The sequence below is a fragment of the Oxyura jamaicensis genome, chromosome 4, assembly GCF_011077185.1.
Source record: "Oxyura jamaicensis isolate SHBP4307 breed ruddy duck chromosome 4, BPBGC_Ojam_1.0, whole genome shotgun sequence".
In the NCBI taxonomy this organism is placed as follows: Eukaryota; Metazoa; Chordata; class Aves; order Anseriformes; family Anatidae; genus Oxyura; species Oxyura jamaicensis.
This window is the reverse complement of record NC_048896.1, coordinates 25,614,819-25,632,583: the sequence shown is the minus strand read 5'-3', so window position 1 is coordinate 25,632,583 and position 17,765 is coordinate 25,614,819. Positions and strand designations below refer to the sequence as shown.

The 17,765-nt window shown below is 43.5% G+C and overlaps 1 long non-coding RNA gene across 2 annotated transcripts; it reads left to right on the top strand.

Annotated features, from left to right (window-relative positions):
• Nucleotides 1-3,701: 3,701 nt before the first annotated feature.
• LOC118167072 lies at nt 3,702-15,847 on the top strand. Of its 2 annotated transcripts, none has more exons than XR_004750916.1 (3): nt 3,702-3,849; nt 8,659-8,910; nt 15,003-15,847. It is a non-coding gene; the product is annotated as an uncharacterized LOC118167072 (long non-coding RNA). The 2 variants fall into 2 exon arrangements; XR_004750915.1 differs by lacking the exon at nt 15,003-15,847 and adding an exon at nt 9,033-9,790.
• The last annotated feature ends 1,918 nt before the right edge of the window (nt 15,848-17,765 follow it).

The window sequence follows — 17,765 nt, the reverse complement described above, 5'->3', positions numbered from 1 at the left end:
AAAAAATAAATATGGCTTCTTACTTGTGTATAAACTGATTTACTGAGTACGTGAGATTTCCTACCAGCAGCACTACAACCCAGGATATCTGCTTAGCTTCTTTAACCTGATAAGGAAACTGAAATACTTTCAGAGATTCAAATGCTTTTGAAACCACTCTGCAGTAAGTGGCAGAATTGTGAGTGGAGACCTTAAGACTCCCTCACCAAATTTCAAATTGCTCCTTTGAGAACCATAAATTGCTATATTCACAAACCAATGTTTTAAAATGTAGGCACTTAAATCTGCAGCTGAGTATTTAGGTAAATATGCCCTAATCTGTGAGAAGTATAGAGTGCTCTTTTCTCCTGCTGAGGTCAGGTCGTGGAGACCTGTGGACACTTGATGTCTCTGCAAAGAAAGCCACTGTTAATTAGACACCTATACCCAGTACTGTAGTAGGTAAGTATTAGTAGTAGCTGACTATGAATAATAATGACAGTCTGCATGTTTGGACTGACAGAAAGTTGCCAGCACAAATCAGGAAATGGTGATGTATGCACTATTGTTCGTATTCCAGCAGTGCTTGTATGAGTGAGGGTCCAGCTGCTTGCATGGCAGAGCACCCAGTTCAGTAAAGCATCGTCCTTTGCAATTGCACCAGTCAGACTAGGTGGGCCCAACAACTTGGGGGTGTGGTTGCCAGCCTGCAAGGGAATTTGCCTTTGTTGTTCTATCTTAGTGATGAATTAACTTTAAAAAGATAAAAGTAAAAAGTTTTCTAATAGCCTGCAGTGGACTGAAGCACAAGGAAGGGATTTGGGTCACTCAAGCTGGGGTTCTGCCTTAATTCCATAATTCTCTTTATTTCTTTTCCTAATATGAAACTTGCTCATGGCAGTGCTTTTTCTCTAAATCCACTTACATAACATCAGAAAGGTATAAGCTACTAGTGGGCTATCAATTAATGAGACAAATTGCTTAGGTTTCAGTAAGTCTAAAACTAAGGGAGAAGCTTCTGTACAGATACTGGACCCATGTGAAGTATTCTTTTTTATGGGTTTATCTCTTTGCCTTTATTGACATTGCTCCACATGCTTACATACTTCTCTAGTGGGAAAGTTTTCCTGGTATTCACCCTAGCTTCCCTGTCATACAGCTTATGATATAGCAGTCTACAACTCCTTCATCCACCTCTCTTATGCAGAGCTTTCTCCCTCCTCTCAGCCTCACCCACCACCTTGACTCAGTTGATGCTGAAGGGCAGTTTGGAGGGGTGAAGTAGCTCACAGCTGCACGGCTCTCTCTCATGCTAGCTCTCTCTCATCTGTTTTTCACTTCCTGGATGTTGCTGTAGTGATACCAGCAACTGTGATGGATTTTCTTAGTGTGGTTTCCTGTGCTTTGGGTCGTGTCCTGAGGTCACCAAACTGAGTGCAAGCAATGCAGCCAGGATGTGGCTTCTGCTCCTCGGAAAGGCAGTGGGTGAGCAGTCTTTTCCCTGTCTGCCACTCACTTCTCACCTCTCCCTCTTCCCTTGTAAAGCCAAAGCCAGCTTCTCTGGCCTGTTCCCTCATGGTAGCACAGATGGAGCACAAAGCAGTCACATTTTCTCCACTGGATGTTTCCCTAAGAAGGAAGACTTCACACCAGCACTGAGCTGCAGTAACTGTCTCATAGTGGGCACTGCTTTTCTTGAAGAGAGAAAATCTGTCCAGTTTCTTCTGTGCATTTTTTTCTCACCTGGTTGGAATACCTATTGCAAATGAATTGATGACAGTGTGGACAACGGCCTACAAAATTGAGAACAGTCCATAAATGGTCCTAATCTCTTTTGATACAAAAGCTGGAGCTTCCACAGAACCTACTCCCTGACAAAAAAAAAAAAAAAAAAAAAAAAAAAAAAAAAAAAAAGTCACAGCCTTTTTTAAACTAGCTACAGATGCAGAGGCCGAGGCTGATCCCTTCTGTCTCTAATGGAGGTTAAGGAAGAATAATAAACTAAAAACAATATTTGTGCAATCTGATCTAGTGGAAGGTGTCCCTGCCCATGAAGGTTGGAGCTAGAGGACCTTTAAGGTCGCTTCCAACCCCGGCTGTTCAATGATTCCATGATTTAAGCCTCTGTGAACTGGGACCCACTTCTCTGTATTATTCACCCAAGCATATACACAGGTACATTGCTATTACTTGGTGGTCTACACTGACTGCACACTTCTCTACTACTGCAAAGCGTCCAATATCAGCTCCAGAAAAAAAGCTTCATATTTCTTTAATTTGTTTTGCAAGCTTTGCTTGAATAAATTATTTGGGCCTTTCGATGTTGTGGCTTAGAAGGGCCTATACTTAATAAACAAATAAAATCCGATCACTTTTCCAGATACTAGGAAGAAAAAGATGTTTGGTTCTAGTGTTCCTTGGTTCTAGTGTTCCTGTCCGAGAGTGTGTCATGTTCAGCAGGAAATCAGGAGGAAAAACACAGAGCAGAGATTTGTTTGGAGAGAAAGGTCTTCCCAAACAAGAGAAAGAGAAAGCTCTGTATTAAAGTAAAAGATCTGTAGGAGAAGGGGTAGGGTGGTCTTAGATACTTCTTTTCCTGGGGTGTTCCACATTTTTCTGGGTGAATGAATTTCTCTTGCAGAGTCATTTCACCACTGTTAAATCAGTTCAGTTTGATTTTCAAAAATCAAGTGACGTTCATTCCAAAGGGCTTTAATATGTGGGTGAAAATCAGAATCATATAATATCCTGAGTTGGAAGGGGCCCACAAGGGTCATCAAGTCCAACTCCTGGGTCTAAACAGGACCACCCAAAAATCAGATCATACGTTTGAGAGAGTTGTCCCAAACACTCCTTGAACTCCAGCAGGCCTGGTGCTGTGGCCACTGCCCTGGGGAGCCTGTCCCAGTGCCTGACCACCCTCTGGGTGCAGAACCTTTCCCTAACCCCCAGCCTGACCCTCTCCTGTCCCAGCTCCATGCCGTTCCCTCGGGTCCTGTCGCTGTCCCCGGAGAGCAGAGCTCAGCGCCTGCCCCTCCGCTCCCCTCGTGAGGGAGCTGCAGGCCGCCATGAGGCCTCCCCTCAGCCTGCTCTGCTCTGGGCTGAGCAAACCAACGGGCCTCAGACACTCCTTGCCCTCTAGACCCTTCAGCATCTTTGTAGCCCTCCTTTGGACACTCTCTAACAGTTATACATCCTTCTTACACTGTGATGTTCAAAATTGCACACAATACTTGAGGTGAGGCCTCACGGGTGCAATAACTCATTAATGGAAAATGGGTGGGAGAAGGGACAACAGCTTACATCTTCATCTGGGCTAAAAGGGATTTTCTGCTACATAAGTCATGTTAACACAAGAAATGTAGTGAGCTGATCCTCCAGCAAATGGACAAAGTTGCTGGTTGCTTGTATCCCTGCAGCATCTAGCATGGTGAGGCCTTCCTGCAGCTGGATGTAAGGAGTTACTCCAATTTAGGATAGAAAACCATTGCTGGTCAGAGTCAGGGCAGATATTTACGTATTGTTATATGTAAATGGAAGCAGGTGTGAGTGTTTTTTTTTTTTTTTTTTTCTTGCATCTGGAGAAAGGGAGGTGAAATCAAGCTAAAGGATAGGAAGGAGTTTACAGTGACAGCTGAGTAGTGATTACATTGCCAAAAAGCAAGAGCCTAGAGAAGGCTGATATAGATGCAATGAGCTGCAGCAGAGACCTAGGTATAAAAGTGGGCAAAGGTCCCTCTCAGGAGAGACATGAAAGCATCCAGTCATGGCTTGATAAGATTGCTCACCCCGTGGAACAGTTCAGAGGATCGGGGAGCTGCAAGCAATGAGAGACATGGAATCCTTGTCTGCGTGGTGACTGTACTTAAGGTTAGTTCAAAGGGTTGTGAAACCTGAACCTGGTGGTTTTTTTAGGGCCTGGGTTGAAAGGAAGGACCCAGCAGTAAGGCACCATGCTTCCAGAACTGCCTTTTGTATTTATTGTATAGCAAGGAAAAGGTGCAGCTTCTGCGGGAGACCTTGATTCTTTAAGAAAGTGAAGAGATTTGGGATGCTGCACTGGATTTGTGGCTCTTGCTTTGCAAAAACAGGCAGGGTTAGAGCCATATAAAATAGGAACATAAAGGAGCTAAGCCTGCGACATGTTTCTGTCCTCCCACCATCCAGGGAAGCCCAGGGAGTGCAAAATGGCACTACTGTCTGGACTTAACAGAGGGGCACACAAAACCCTGTAAGGCCAGGGTTTCCCCTAGAGGTCCTATTGCTGCCCTCTCTTTTCATGCCAAGAGGCACATGGCTGCAGAAAGAAATATGAAGTTCCTGCTAGACACTTTATTGTAAGCCTGCATTGATTTTTAGTGGGAAAAATTATGTCAGCTGGGTTTTTAAAGATAGAAATGGCAGACATACATTGACTGGGTAACCTCCCAGAGCATTAGAGAAATGCCAATCAAAAATGTTTACTTATGTGAATGGAAATTGTCAACAGACTCTTTTTATGCGTTAGGATTCCAATAGAGGAATGAAAAATGTGCTCTGGCAATTTGGATGTTGTTGGCATGTTATGTGAGATTGCCACCTGCCTTAAATGAGATGCCTTTTAAATGGAGCTCTGCCTCATAGCTCTCATCCTTGCTTTGCACGTGTTGTTTACCGGGAACAAAACATTGCCTGCTGGAATACTCAGCACACGTCTATTTAAGTGTCTTGCTAACACACTGCATGTAAATAAAATAAAAGCTCTTGTAAGCAGCAGCAGCCATGGTGTTGTAGGGATAGTTAACTCTGTCACTCACTGGCCCTGTGCCTTTGGTATACAGGGCCTGAAGTACTATGTCTTGCCTTGCAGAGTGTCTATTTCTGTTTGGGGGGGAAAAAAAGAAAAAAAAAAAAAAAAAAGCTTTCTAAGCTGCATAGATTGCTTTGAAATTGTGCCTTCAGTGTAACTGGTGCAGCTGTATGCTTTAAATCTGCAGGCAGCAGATTTTCATGTCTTGCAACGCAAATTAATATCTGATTGAAGAATCAGTTTTAAAGCCCCAAAAGACTATTGCCAATAACTGTGCACTGAATTTGGTCCTCCCCTGATGTTAGCTGTGGCATAGCATAGAAAATCTGGTGAGATTGAGTCATTTTTTTTCTTCTTTATTTAAGCAAAAGGGAAAAACTCTTTCTCTTGGAAGCAAAGCGAATATTTTTTCCTTCCTAACTTCTAATGAGCTATCGTAGAATCATTCAGGTTGGACAAGATCTCTAAGCTCATCTAGTCCAACCTTTAATCTAGTACTAAAGTCCACCACTATACCATGCTACTAAACTCTAAATCTACATGCTTTTTGAAGACCTCCAGGGACAGCGATTCAAAATCCAATTCTTCCCATTTTTCTATGAAGTACTGATAGAATCATAGAATGGTTTGTGTTGGAAGAGATCTTAAAGGTCATGTAATTCCAACCCCCCCTGCCATGGGCAGGGAGACAACTGAGAGGGGAACAGCTGATCTTGGCAGGACTCTTGCACTGTAAAGCTACAGATCTCTTGTGAAGAGTGCCCCTCCTCGTGTCTACACAGCTATGCAACATGATTACCAAGTTTACATCCTCCTTAATAAATCGTTTCAGCAAATTACCGATTAAACTGTACTTACAGCCCAGGAGAACCAGAAGTGCCACACAACTGTACAACTTGCATGCTTCTAGTGTCAAAACATCACAATCTGGTAGATGTGTTGTTGTTGTTTTTTAGCAAAGGAAATGCCTTCATATTTGAGTGCCCACTGCCATGGTTCATGCCTCGCATACTTAATGGCTGAGCTCCCCCTTCTTCCAAGATGACTTTTCTGAAGAATTTTGCAAATGTATCACTTTGTCTTAAGAAAACCACTGAAACCCAAGGGACCATCAGCCAAGCATGAACTCCTAGCTTGTGGTGAAATAGTGATTGTATACAGCCTCTTGCTCACAAGATCAATAACTTTGCAGTAAATTGGATAAACATGTTGGTCCAGGGTCTGATTCTCAGGTGTCTCTGGTGATGCTCCCCAGCCCCAGAAGAGCTCTCTTTGCCTAGTGGACTAGAAAGGGAGTGGTTAGTCACGGGACCATAGCTCTTCCGAAGACTACCACTCTGTATAAATTGCCAGCAGAATGGTTAACCTGGCAATTGTGAAGATGATCTCAATTCTTACATACTTAGGCATGCCTTTTATTACAGGCTGTCCCAAAGCCATCAGGCAATAGAGAATTTGGGGCACTGCTGTGTGGGTAGGTTTCAGCTGGTGATCTAGGCAAATGGGGCTCTGTACCCTAGCACTGGACTTCTAAGTTCTTGCCTTAGTGTCTGTGAAAGGCTCCTTAAGAGAAAGCCTTCCATGTCACTTAGCAAATGCCTGAACCCTCTGTTACCTCAGGTCCAAGAGAACATTTTTCTCTATGCTGCTCTGGTATCAGATGACCCAGAATATGCTGAAGTCACACAGTGGATGCATTGCACAATATTTTACCTCTCCTCTACAGAGCCCAAGCATTTTAACCCTGTTGCCTTCACCATGTGAAGTGCTCAGATAAGGTTCTGGTGTTTTTTAAAGCCACTCAGCTGTTCACCAGCTCATGGTCTGGCCAGGACATGATGCATGGAAGTCATAGTGAGGCAAAGCTGGCTGGCAAGAATCAAATAGCATCAGTGCCAGTGTTTAGGAGCATGGTCCAAATGAATCACTTAGGAGTGTCTCAGACAAGACCAGCAAGTTCCAGCCCTGTCAACTGGATGCAGAAATTAGCTAATGTTTTTCTCTGGCATATATTAGGCGGACAGTCTGGGTGGGTGACTGATAGGTTCCCTTCTGGTGATAAAGCCTGCAGAAGAATGGCTCTTCACTGGGGTTTTCCATGTCTAAAAGCTGTAGCCTTGCTACTGTTCCTTCCTCACAGAGCTCAGCCGAAAGCAAAGTGCTCCAGACTGGGTCCCCAGTAACTGGAGGCAGAGAGCCCTCGCATCCTTCTGCTAAGCAGCCAAAATGAGCAGGGAACCTCTGTTAATTAAATGCATTACATGATGCTGCTTTCTGGAAGGGTTCATAAATCAGTGCTTGTCTGTGGATCTGCCTAAGCATCAGCAGCTTCCAGACAGATTTGCAGTAGCATTGCTAACAGACATATGACACAGCTCAGAGCTGCCTGTGGCACCTCTCAGTCTTTAGTGGTGTTGTGTAGGGATACGTTACATTACAGCCTATTCTGAAGGGTTGCCTTCATGTTGGGCTTTGGTTGAACTGTCCTTATACAAGATGGAAAAAGCCTGGCTGCTAGGCACCAGCCAGCTCTGCCTGGGACCACCACCTTGCCCAAGAAGCCCCAGCTCCCTCCTGCCCAGGCTGGGTGGGATGTCCTATTAAATCTGTCCTTCTCCTAGTAACACATGTAGGGATCACAGAGAATGGGATTTCCTTCAGCTTAGTCCCACCCATACCTCACCTTCTCAGTAGGACTGCCCTCTGGAAGTCCTATCACTCCTTCTGATCCTCATCCATGAGGCGGTCAGATCAAACAAATTCCCAAACTGCAGGAGCTCCTGGAGGATCTCTGGCACCAGCACACATCCCCACTGCTCCGTGAGGAGATTCTTACCAGGAAATCAAATTAGGTGACTTAATTTCCTTCTGAATGCCAGAGGAATCTGCATTCTGCATTTACGTATTCCCCAGCATCATTTTTGGCTCTCAGTTCAGCCAGCCCCCGGTCCGCAGTGATGAACACTCTGAGCATTGCAATCGACTCAGACAGCTCCCTTGGAATGTAATGAGAGTGCAGCGTATCGAGAATAATAATGGGCAGCGTACTCCTCAGCTGCACTGCATTGCTTCTGTATGTAAGGACAGGGACTCTGGTTAGTGTAGCTTGCTCTGAAGAGACATCCTGGGTCTAACTTCTGTTAGATTAGAAATTAAATACAATGTAGCTGTTAAAAATACATTAAAAAATTCACCTCTTTCAGCCTGTTCTTACTGATGGGCTCTCCACAAATACATCTGCAGCTTCTTGTGTGGCTTTTAGTTGATTAAAGATTTGTCTGAATCAGGCCCCAAGGGCTGGATTATCAGCTGCTGTTAATGAACACAGCACTAGCGACTGCAGCAATGCCATCACTCACGTTGTAGTGGCTGATGAACTGGCTTTGATTCTGAATAACACCATACTGCTGCACCTACTACCTGAATCCCAATTGCAAAGCTGCTGTCCTGTGGATAGTGAAGAATGAGCCACAGACTCTAGGTGCTTTGGGGGTGGTTAGATGTACTACATGCACTGTTACATTTTGAGGTTTACCTTAACAGAGCTTTTGCCATAAATTCAGCGTCCAGAGTCAATGGAGCCCATCTTATTGACTATTTTTTTACTTTCTGGCCGTGAGTAGTTTCATTTAATTCTTCTGTCTCATTCCGGTCCTCGATTGCAGGCACAGAAAGGTAGGGAAGACCACCACAGAGAGAGCAGCCGGCACAAAGGGGCTCTGCCTCGTGAGTGAGCTTCTTCTGGAGACCCAAACACAGAGAGAACGAGTATTTACAAGAGGCTGGTAGGGCTATTAGTGCTACCCACAGGGGCAAAATAGATATGGTCCCTGCAAAGAAGTGCCCCATCCTTTAGTTAGTTCCCCACATAGCATATTGTTTCTGCCCAGGTTTTGTTGGTGCTCGTTTGCTGTGTCTGTTTGAACATCTGGATGGAATCTTCACATCACAGGAGGCAGACCCAGAGCCCAGCCTCTGATTTCCCTCTGATCCTTGAAGCCTCCTGCCTCACCTCCCCGAGCTCCCCAACAGGGAGGAGTAGCAGAGTCTCTTCCCTGATGGCAGTCCTAAGACCTGCGAGACAAGAAGCTCAAGGTTTCAGTGTTTAAGCAGTCAGAAGATTTGAGCATCTGGAAGCTAAGGTACTCAAAACATAAGCTAAATTCATGCCACTGGCAAGTGGGTTTTGGGGGGATTCTTTCAGTATCTCCTCCTTTCTGTCCATAGCACGTTGATCTCTAAAGCTTTCTGTCTTCTACTGCAGATCTTCAGCTTGTTGCAAAAGTGTCTGTGGTCCATGATAGTGTGTGAAAGAAGGCGTTTCAAGGCTGAATTTTATATCCACTCTGCAGAAAACAGCACTGGATTATCAATATATATATACATATATTTATTTATTTACTGCATTTGTCTCCATGGGAAGGAGTGTACTACTGCATTAGCTCTTAGTTGCATCTTTGATACTCTTGAAATCTACTGGCTAATTGCTCCTTCAGCTACTCAAGGAAGCACATAGAAATAATTAGGTGAGTGAACCTAAGTCAGTTATAGGCATTAATAGCATGTCTTTAACTCCTTTGATGTATCTATATTCAGGAAAAAATGATGTGAACAGTGGGAAAGTCAATGAGTCTTGACAGGTCATTTTGATTTACTTGTTTTGTAATTGGACAAGCTGAGGATGTCTGTTTAGTGTTCTTACTGTTGGGAGTAAAACAGAAGCTGTGAGGGTCTCCTTGCACCTTTCCCTGCAGTGGTTTAATGAAGTTAAACCTGCTGCTTTAATACCTAGTAAGATTTTCATTTGGTGTATCTTTATAAAGAGTTAAGTGTCTTGCGGTGAATCTGTAGCCTTAAGGTAGCAGTTTCAGGGAGGGCTAAAGGAAGAGCAAGCCCATCATTTTCCTCAGGCAGAACTTTACTATGATGAAACAGAAAGTGAGGGTACAAACAGCTGCATTTGGATTAACTTGTAATATTGCTGTTTCCGGTGTACGGGGCCTGAAAATAATAGAAATGGATAAAAAAGAGGGGTGACCTGAAAGTTATGTTAATACCCTGAGATTACTGAAAATATCCTGGCTTTTTTGAATTCACTGACAAGATATCCAAACACAAATACACTTTTTTTTTCCTTGTGAAACATATTGTCCCTTAAATTTTCAGCAGAATAAGTCAGGAACAAGTCTGTGTCAGCTTAAGGCTCAATCAAAAACCAGATAACTCATAAGTGGCTTCCTACGGTGACAGTAGTCAGGTGTCTGACCTGTGGTGTGTGCAGGATGAACCTGCAGGCAGTGACACATCATCTGGGTAGTGTATCATAAAGGAACCAGGACCAACATTTATGGATTAACCCTAACTTAAGTCTTGCCCTCCCATGCCTTCCCAGGCAGAGATGCCTGTACACAGTATTTCCATGGGGACAGCATCCTTCAGGGTACAAAGGCCTCCTTCCTGTTCGGTTAAAACTTCCATGGAGCACTGAAAGCAGCTGCGTCCAAGGGATATAAATAGACAACCTTTCTGAATGAAAACATGTCCTGTCATCTTTAAAACAACAGCAGTGAGAAACATCCCTGGGACATTTGTGACAGATGCCCTGTTATAGATACCACATATAGATAGCCATCTATCAGCACATGTCAGTGGCTGTCCACTGTTGGATCTGGAATGCTTTGGAAACTAGACAAAATATTCTATTTTGATAAAGGGTCCCAGAGCAAAAGTTAAAAACTCTTATGGTTTGAACCAGATACATATTCATTACAAACAGAGCTCAGACCTCATTTCATGATCACCAAATCTGACTCTTCTCTGCTTCCTGGAAGTCTCTCTTATACTTCAGGTTGTTTTTCCATCAGTATGACTTTCCTAAATATTCCCATCAATTTCCATGTTTGGTTCCAAGAAGGATTTTAAGACAGTACCTAGCCTTAACGCCAAGGTACGTTCTGTAACCTGTTGATCCTAAGAGGTACACTGAAGTGTGCACAGGACAGTGAGCACGTGCTTGTGTGGTTTTCACATTGAAATTCCTGTTTTCTTAATATCATCAAAACTGTTCCACCCCCCAGAAACACTGTTCTTTAGAATTCACTTTCCAAAAAGGATACAAAAGCTGTAGAAATCAAAGAAACCAATTTGGATAGAATATGTGCTGTTTTGTGTATTAATTAATACTTTCAAAACAGTGTTTGTTAGCCGCCTGTTTATACTTCGAAAGACTATTCAAAGTATCATCATCCTCATCTTAGATTTTGAAAGCCACACTACATCATGGTCAGCAATGTTTTTATAAATCTTACTATTTCCATTTGAGCTAGGCCATATATTTTTGCAATAGGATCTCTTACATAAACCAAGAAGACAAGTTGGTCTCTCACTGGAAGAAGGAAAAGGCATGATTCAGCTACTGAACACAAATGCCACCAAATCAGTGAGTCCAGGAAAATGATAAACATTTAGTAAGTGTTTAGAAACTTATTTCTAGCCAGACAAGTGATTTATGGAAAGAAGTTATAAACAACGCTAACATTTTTTTAGAAGTGTACCCTTGCAGTGCTTCAGTTCTGTCTCCACCCCTGAAAACATGAGCTGTGATATTTCAGCAGCATTTTGAGGCAACGTTTTCAGTTCATTAAATGATGTCACTCTTTTCATGCATATTCTAAGTACTTCTATACTCAGCCTCTTCTTACTTACCCTGCTGCAGGGGCACTGGCTGCAGTGGGCTGTGCAAACACAATCGTTTCTCATTTTCAAACATTTGGCAATTAAAATTTTGAGGTGATTGATGGAAAAGCACTACAAGGGTATCAAGGCTTTGCTCACACCTCATGTGTTGCCTTTTTTATGAAATTACACCAATACCTGACAGCAGCTCTGGCAGGTCAGTGTCATCCAGACCTGGTGCTTTGGACCTTGCCTTGGCTGTGGGAGAGACACAAACTACTATGATTTATGGTTTGATGCGCAGGCACTTGTGAGCAAAAAATATGATAAATCAGCTATGATAGGAAAAGATACAGTACCTACATAGTGATCAACTTCATGGCTAAGCAGAACAAGTGTCCAATGGGTATATAAAGCTAATCCTGTATAGTTTTCCATTTATTTTGTGTCAGTACTGCCCTCTGTAGAAATGAATAGCTGAAACTGAAATTAAAACTTTCTAAAAGAGATGAACAAGGAAAAGCAAGCACTGAACTTACTATCGTACTGAGCAGAAGTTTAGCTGATTTCCTAACTTTTGCTTCAGTGGAACTACATTCATTTAGTACCTGGAAGGTTATTCTCTCAGACTGCTTAGCCTTGACATTTGGAGTTAGAAAACAGTTTTTGTCTTGCTGGACTGACTCCATAAAATGTCTGCTGCACAAAACCCAGCCTCTATGTAGTTCAGCAATGGTTCAACTGATACTCAACGCTGGCAGAGTTAGGCTACAATGCATGCTATTAATGAACATGTTTATTTGCAAGTATCATGATTCAGCTGGGGCTCAGCCTAGCTCTTTCTTTGCTCTCGTTTGCTTCTGTGACTGGGAATTCAGAGGGGGGGAAAAAAAATCAGGTGGGAGTTCTCTCTACTTTTCACTCCTCTTTTGAACAAAGGGGAGGGCAATATTCAGCATTGTTCGTGAGTACAAATATCTTTTAAATGAAGAGTGGCTTAAAACTGCAACTCAGATTTTGGCCCATAAACTCCAGGGCCTGAGAAAATCAAGTTTACTGCCTCACGTCTCAACAATGTTTGAGGCTCCCAAACAAGAAAACAATGGTACAGGCATTGGTACCAACAGAGGGAGCATTCGTATTGATGGAACAAAATCTCCTAGTGCTTGTTTTAGGGTGGTCTGCAGAGTATGTAAGTGAGAGCTGCTGTTTGCAGCACCCAGTTTTTGTGCTGGTAGTATAACAAAAACCATGTGCCACTCTGCCTTAAGTAGTGGTGGGCCACCTCTGTGTTAGGCCACAAGGGAAAAGTGAAGCCACTAACAGCCAATCTGAAGGCTGCTAATCTGGTCACTTCGTGATGGGCCTTCCTGTAGACCTGCTAGCAACGTTTCTTATTTTCAGTTTCCCTGCAAAAGGTGCTAGTTTTGACTTACAGAAGTAACTGTTGATTCAAATCTTTTGTTGCTAATGCAGGGCTTGCGTGGATACTAGTCTGATACTTCTGGTGTTGCAAAGGTTTAGGACAAAACTTAGTATTCGTGAAAATAGCATACATATGCACTTTGTATGCAGCAGATGTTAGAATTAGAGACTGAGCTGAATGGGTATGGCTGGAAAATGGCTGAGATGAGTTTGAGGATACTCAGTGAAATCTGTCAAAGATGAATACTCTTACTATGGTTGCTTTGCCATAGAAGCCTTCCTTTCTTTCTCTTCTGAGATTCTGGGCAGCTTCATCAGTTTAAACCTTCCTCCAGATGGTGAGGGAGGCCTGCAGAAAGCTGGTGATTTAGTCACATCTGGAGAATTTGGCCTTTAATTCACCAATAGCGACAATATTTCTAAGACCACTTCAGGGTTCCCAGCATCTTGGTGTTAATATGATTCAACCTTTACTAGAGGGACCAAAAGTACTCTAGGAGTGTAACTGGCATTTCCTGCAAGTTTAAAAGGTATTTGCTGCCTTAGTGAAAGAAGAGGAAACTACAGAGCCATCCTTAGTGTAGTTGTCAACAGAAAGGACTTTTACACAAAAGCAAGTGTCTGAGAATGGCAGAATGAGCAGAATGTCTTCCTTGCCCCAGAGTTTCCTTTGGGTCTCAGGGGTCTTATTGCTGAAGACTGTTCTTATGGGTAAAGAACGAGACAAAGAAGAGTTTAAGTACCTCAGCCTTTTCTATGTCCTTTGTCACTAGGCCCCTTACCCCTTGAATTAAACATGTTTCCAACCTATTTACCTTCTGTAGTCTTATTTTGAAAAAAAAAGAAAAGAAAAAAAACATAGATCAACCTTATGAATGTCACTCAAGCCATTTGTATTGTCTGCACAGCTGTTGGGCAGCAATACAGCAAAGCACATGAATTATCCCCTTGTTATCAATAGCATTACTCATGTGCCCAAAGTTAAACACACATTTAAAAGCTTCAGGAAACAGGCCTTTAATTTCCATCAATGTGAAATGCTTGAAACACAATCTGCTGCTATTTAAATATTCTCTGAGAAATCTACAGAGTACAAAATTGTACACATTCAGAGATCAATTTAAAGAATTGCTGCCAGCAAGGGAAAATGATAGAAAATAAGAGAACACCTAAGAGTGGTGATTTTAAGGAGAACTAGGAGCTGGACCAGGCTGACCCCCCGGGCTTGGTATGCAGTTCACAAAGCTGGATGTGTCTGTTTGGATTCATTTGGAAAGCCTGAAGCACTGATTTTAGAACACAGAAGACTTAAGGTGGGCAGACAGCTGAAACTCAACTCTGAGCATCTCCTTCTCTCAGATAAGTGTTGTCTTTCCTACGTGCACTGACATGGGGCCTCCGATGTCTTTCTCTAAGCCTGATGATACAAAACACTTTGCAGAGTGTCTTGGTGCTTTGTGCGCCGGTTCCATGTTACTCGGGGACAATTCTTTGTGGGTGTATCTTGGCCCATTCCTTCATTAGCCTCTGCTAGAATGCACATTTCTTGGTTGTAATGACAATTTTGTACAGGGTAGAAAAGAAGCTTATCTGGTTCCTGTAAATATGACTGATCTGGGAGTCAGAAATGAGTGGTTTCAACATTTTGATACTGCTGATGTCATTTCACTTCTGCAGGCTGGGTGTGGGGAGCAGGGTTGCCTTTGTAAATAGTTTCTGGCAAAAGCTGTGTCTTTGCACAGCCTCTGCCCCACTGGGATCCAGGGCTTTTCCCTAATCTGCTACTTTGTGAGTAATAATAGTCAATTACTGTAATGAGACCAAGACCACAAGTCTCTTTTCTGAAAAGCAGCAGAGCAGCTATCATGTAGCAATGGGGTAATCAGTGCAGCCTTTTGAGAGCAGCACTTCCCAAGCGATTATGGAGATGACAGCCTGACCTCAAGTTGTTAAAGATTCTCTTGTAAAACTGAGAGATTAGTTTCACTTAGATTAGCCCTGCCAGATTCTGACCTGGCTGTTTGCACCCTGCTTACTGAAATTATCCTTGAAGTCTCAGTGAGACTCGGTGTAACAAGGCTCTTTGCTACTTATCTGCAGTCTGTTATCTTTTCCTGTTTTCTCTCTGGAGCAGGTCTGTGGGGACACACAAAAGGGTGGCTGCACCAAGGTCAAACATGGCCTGACACAAAAATGCTATTTTTGAACTTGTGGAAGTGCCCTGAGGTTCCCTGGGATGATGAATAAAAGGAAAACACGAAGCATTTAATATTAGTCATCTTAGTATGCTTTTATTGATAAACATTTGCATGAATAGTGTTATCAATAGCACCATCTACTGTCTCCAGGACAGCAGGACACAAGCTCTGCATTGTAACAGTGGAGTTGATGAGTGAAATGAGAAGGAGGCAGAAAAAGAGGCTCATCCTGCTCCTCTCCTGCCAACAGCAGCAGTGCCAGAGAGCTGCTGCATCTACCTGCGCCGGTGACACAGGCTGGGAGCCAGTGTGGCAAATCTCTGAGAGTGGTTTGGAGCCCTGTTTTCAAGCTGCTGTGGGCCTCTCTTCATGAGTGTTGCCAAAGCATAGCATCCAAATTGTCAACAACAAACACCAGGAATATTATTTCCTCCAGTGCTTTGATTATTCTTCTCTGCTTGCCCTTGACAGTCTTGAAGTCCCTTCTGGGGGAAGTTGCTATCCTTGGCTCAATTTCTTTGAGAGGTCATAGGCCAGAGAGCAACAGAAGGCTTCAGTCAAGACAAAATAATATTTGGGGTAGTTCTTATTCACAGTATTTAAGCCATAACTGCCTTCTCGGTCTGACACCATCAGAAACAGAGGTAAAAGCCCAAAGGCCCTGTGAACTGGGACACTGTACTCGATGTGGGGCCTCACAAGGGCAGACAGAGTAGAGGACAATCCCCTCCCTCGGCCTGCTGGCCACCCCTCTGGTGATGCAGCCCAGGACACTATTGGCCTTCTAGGCCTCAAACACACACTGCTGGCTCACGTCAAGCCTTTCGTCTACCAGAACCCCCAAGTTCTCTGCAGGGCTGCACCCAGGTGCAGCACCTCCCACTTAGACTTGTTGAACCTCGTTAGGTTCACATGGGCCCATTTTTCTAGCTTGTCCAGGTCCCTTTGGATGGCATCCCTTCCTTCTGGTGTACTGACTGGGGATGACAAGATTCCCATTTGTTGCACATGTCAGAGTAATGGTGATCAGCTAATGATGCAGTCTTTAATTTCTTTCCCTCACACCTCTTGAGAATACCATGGGACTTTGGACCTCTTTGCTCTGCAGAGCCATTATCCCTTTTCTAGTCCATCAAGAGGGAGCATAACACAAAGTGCTATGGAAGTTCCTGCGTGCTCCAGCCCCAGAGCCACTCCTGAGATCTCATCATGAGAAGTTATCTTATTATTCACTGCAGATTTAGCATTTTGTCATAAGGAATAGACTCTTTTGTTCCTTTCTTTAGCCCTTTTTGTGTTGTTCCAGGAGAGGATATATCACTTAGAAATCTTTTTTGTTTGTTTGTCTGTTTGTTTTTTTAAGAGGAATTCAATTTCTCACACTGCTCTGCCCCAGGGAAATGAAAGAAAAAAAGAAAAAAAAAAGACTGACAAGGAAACACAATAATCAGAAGTGGCCAGCATCAACATGGCAGTGAAGAATACCAAGATAAACCAGACATTTCCAGCACAGAACAGCCAAGGACACCTGTATGCAGTATTGGAAACCAAAATACAAGAAGGATATAAAATTATTAGAGACTATCAGAAGGCGGGCAGCAAAATGGTGAAGGGTCTAAAGGGGAAGATGTGTGAGGAGCTGCTGAGGTTGTTTTTTTCAGCTTAGAGAAGAGGGGACTGAGGGGAGGCCTCATGGCGGCCTGCAGCTCCCTCACGAGGGGAGCGGAGGGGCAGGCGCTGAGCTCTGCTCTCTGGGGACAGCGACAGGACCCGAGGGAACGGCATGGGGCTGGGACAGGGGAGGGACAGGCTGGGGGTTAGGGAAAGGTTCTGCACCCAGAGGGTGGTCGGGCACTGGGACAGGCTCCCCAGGGCAGCGGTCACAGCACAGAGCCTGTGCGAGTTCAAGGAGCATTTGGATAACACTCTCAGACACATGGTCTGATTTTTGGGTGGTCCTGTTTAGACCCAGGAGTTGGACTTGATGATCCTTCTGGTTTCCTTCCAACTCAATATATCCTATGACAGTGTTTACTTTATTCTGTGCATAAGGACACGGATTTCTGAGGGGAGTATCTGGTTTCTGTGAAGGGGCAAGTGTGTTTGACTGGCCTTGCAGGAGGGCATTAAAAATACTTCCCCCCTTTTCAGCCAACTGTAGGAACCAAGTGTGTCTGGGGCTTCTAACCATCTCCAGACTTTGGTGAAAGAATAAAAAATTAAAAAATGGGTATACCTGAGGTCAGTGGCAAGGGATGGGATGGGACAGAGGTTGTCCTTCCACAGTCCTCCAACTGAGTCTTGTGCAGCAAATAAGTCAGCCTGATGGCCCGACACAAGACTCAGACACTTAGCAAGAGAAATGAAAACACTCCTCAAGTGTTAAATTACTCAGGAGTTCTCTGGAGAAAAATAACGTATGATCATGTCATTGTAAAATGATGGATCTGCCTTTGGGGTCAAGTTAAAGCTTTAGAGACAGCCCTCATTATAGCTCCTTCTTACTTATGACTTTTTGGCTATGCAGATTAAATAGTATTATTTTGCTGCAGGGTTAGGGGATTTTGTACAAATTTATGCCATGAGAAGGTCAATAAATGATAGCAGTTTGAAGATATGCTCAACAGAAAAATTAAAATGAAAAGCAAACAAAAAAATGACCAAAGCAAAAACAAAACAAAACAAACAAACAAACAAAA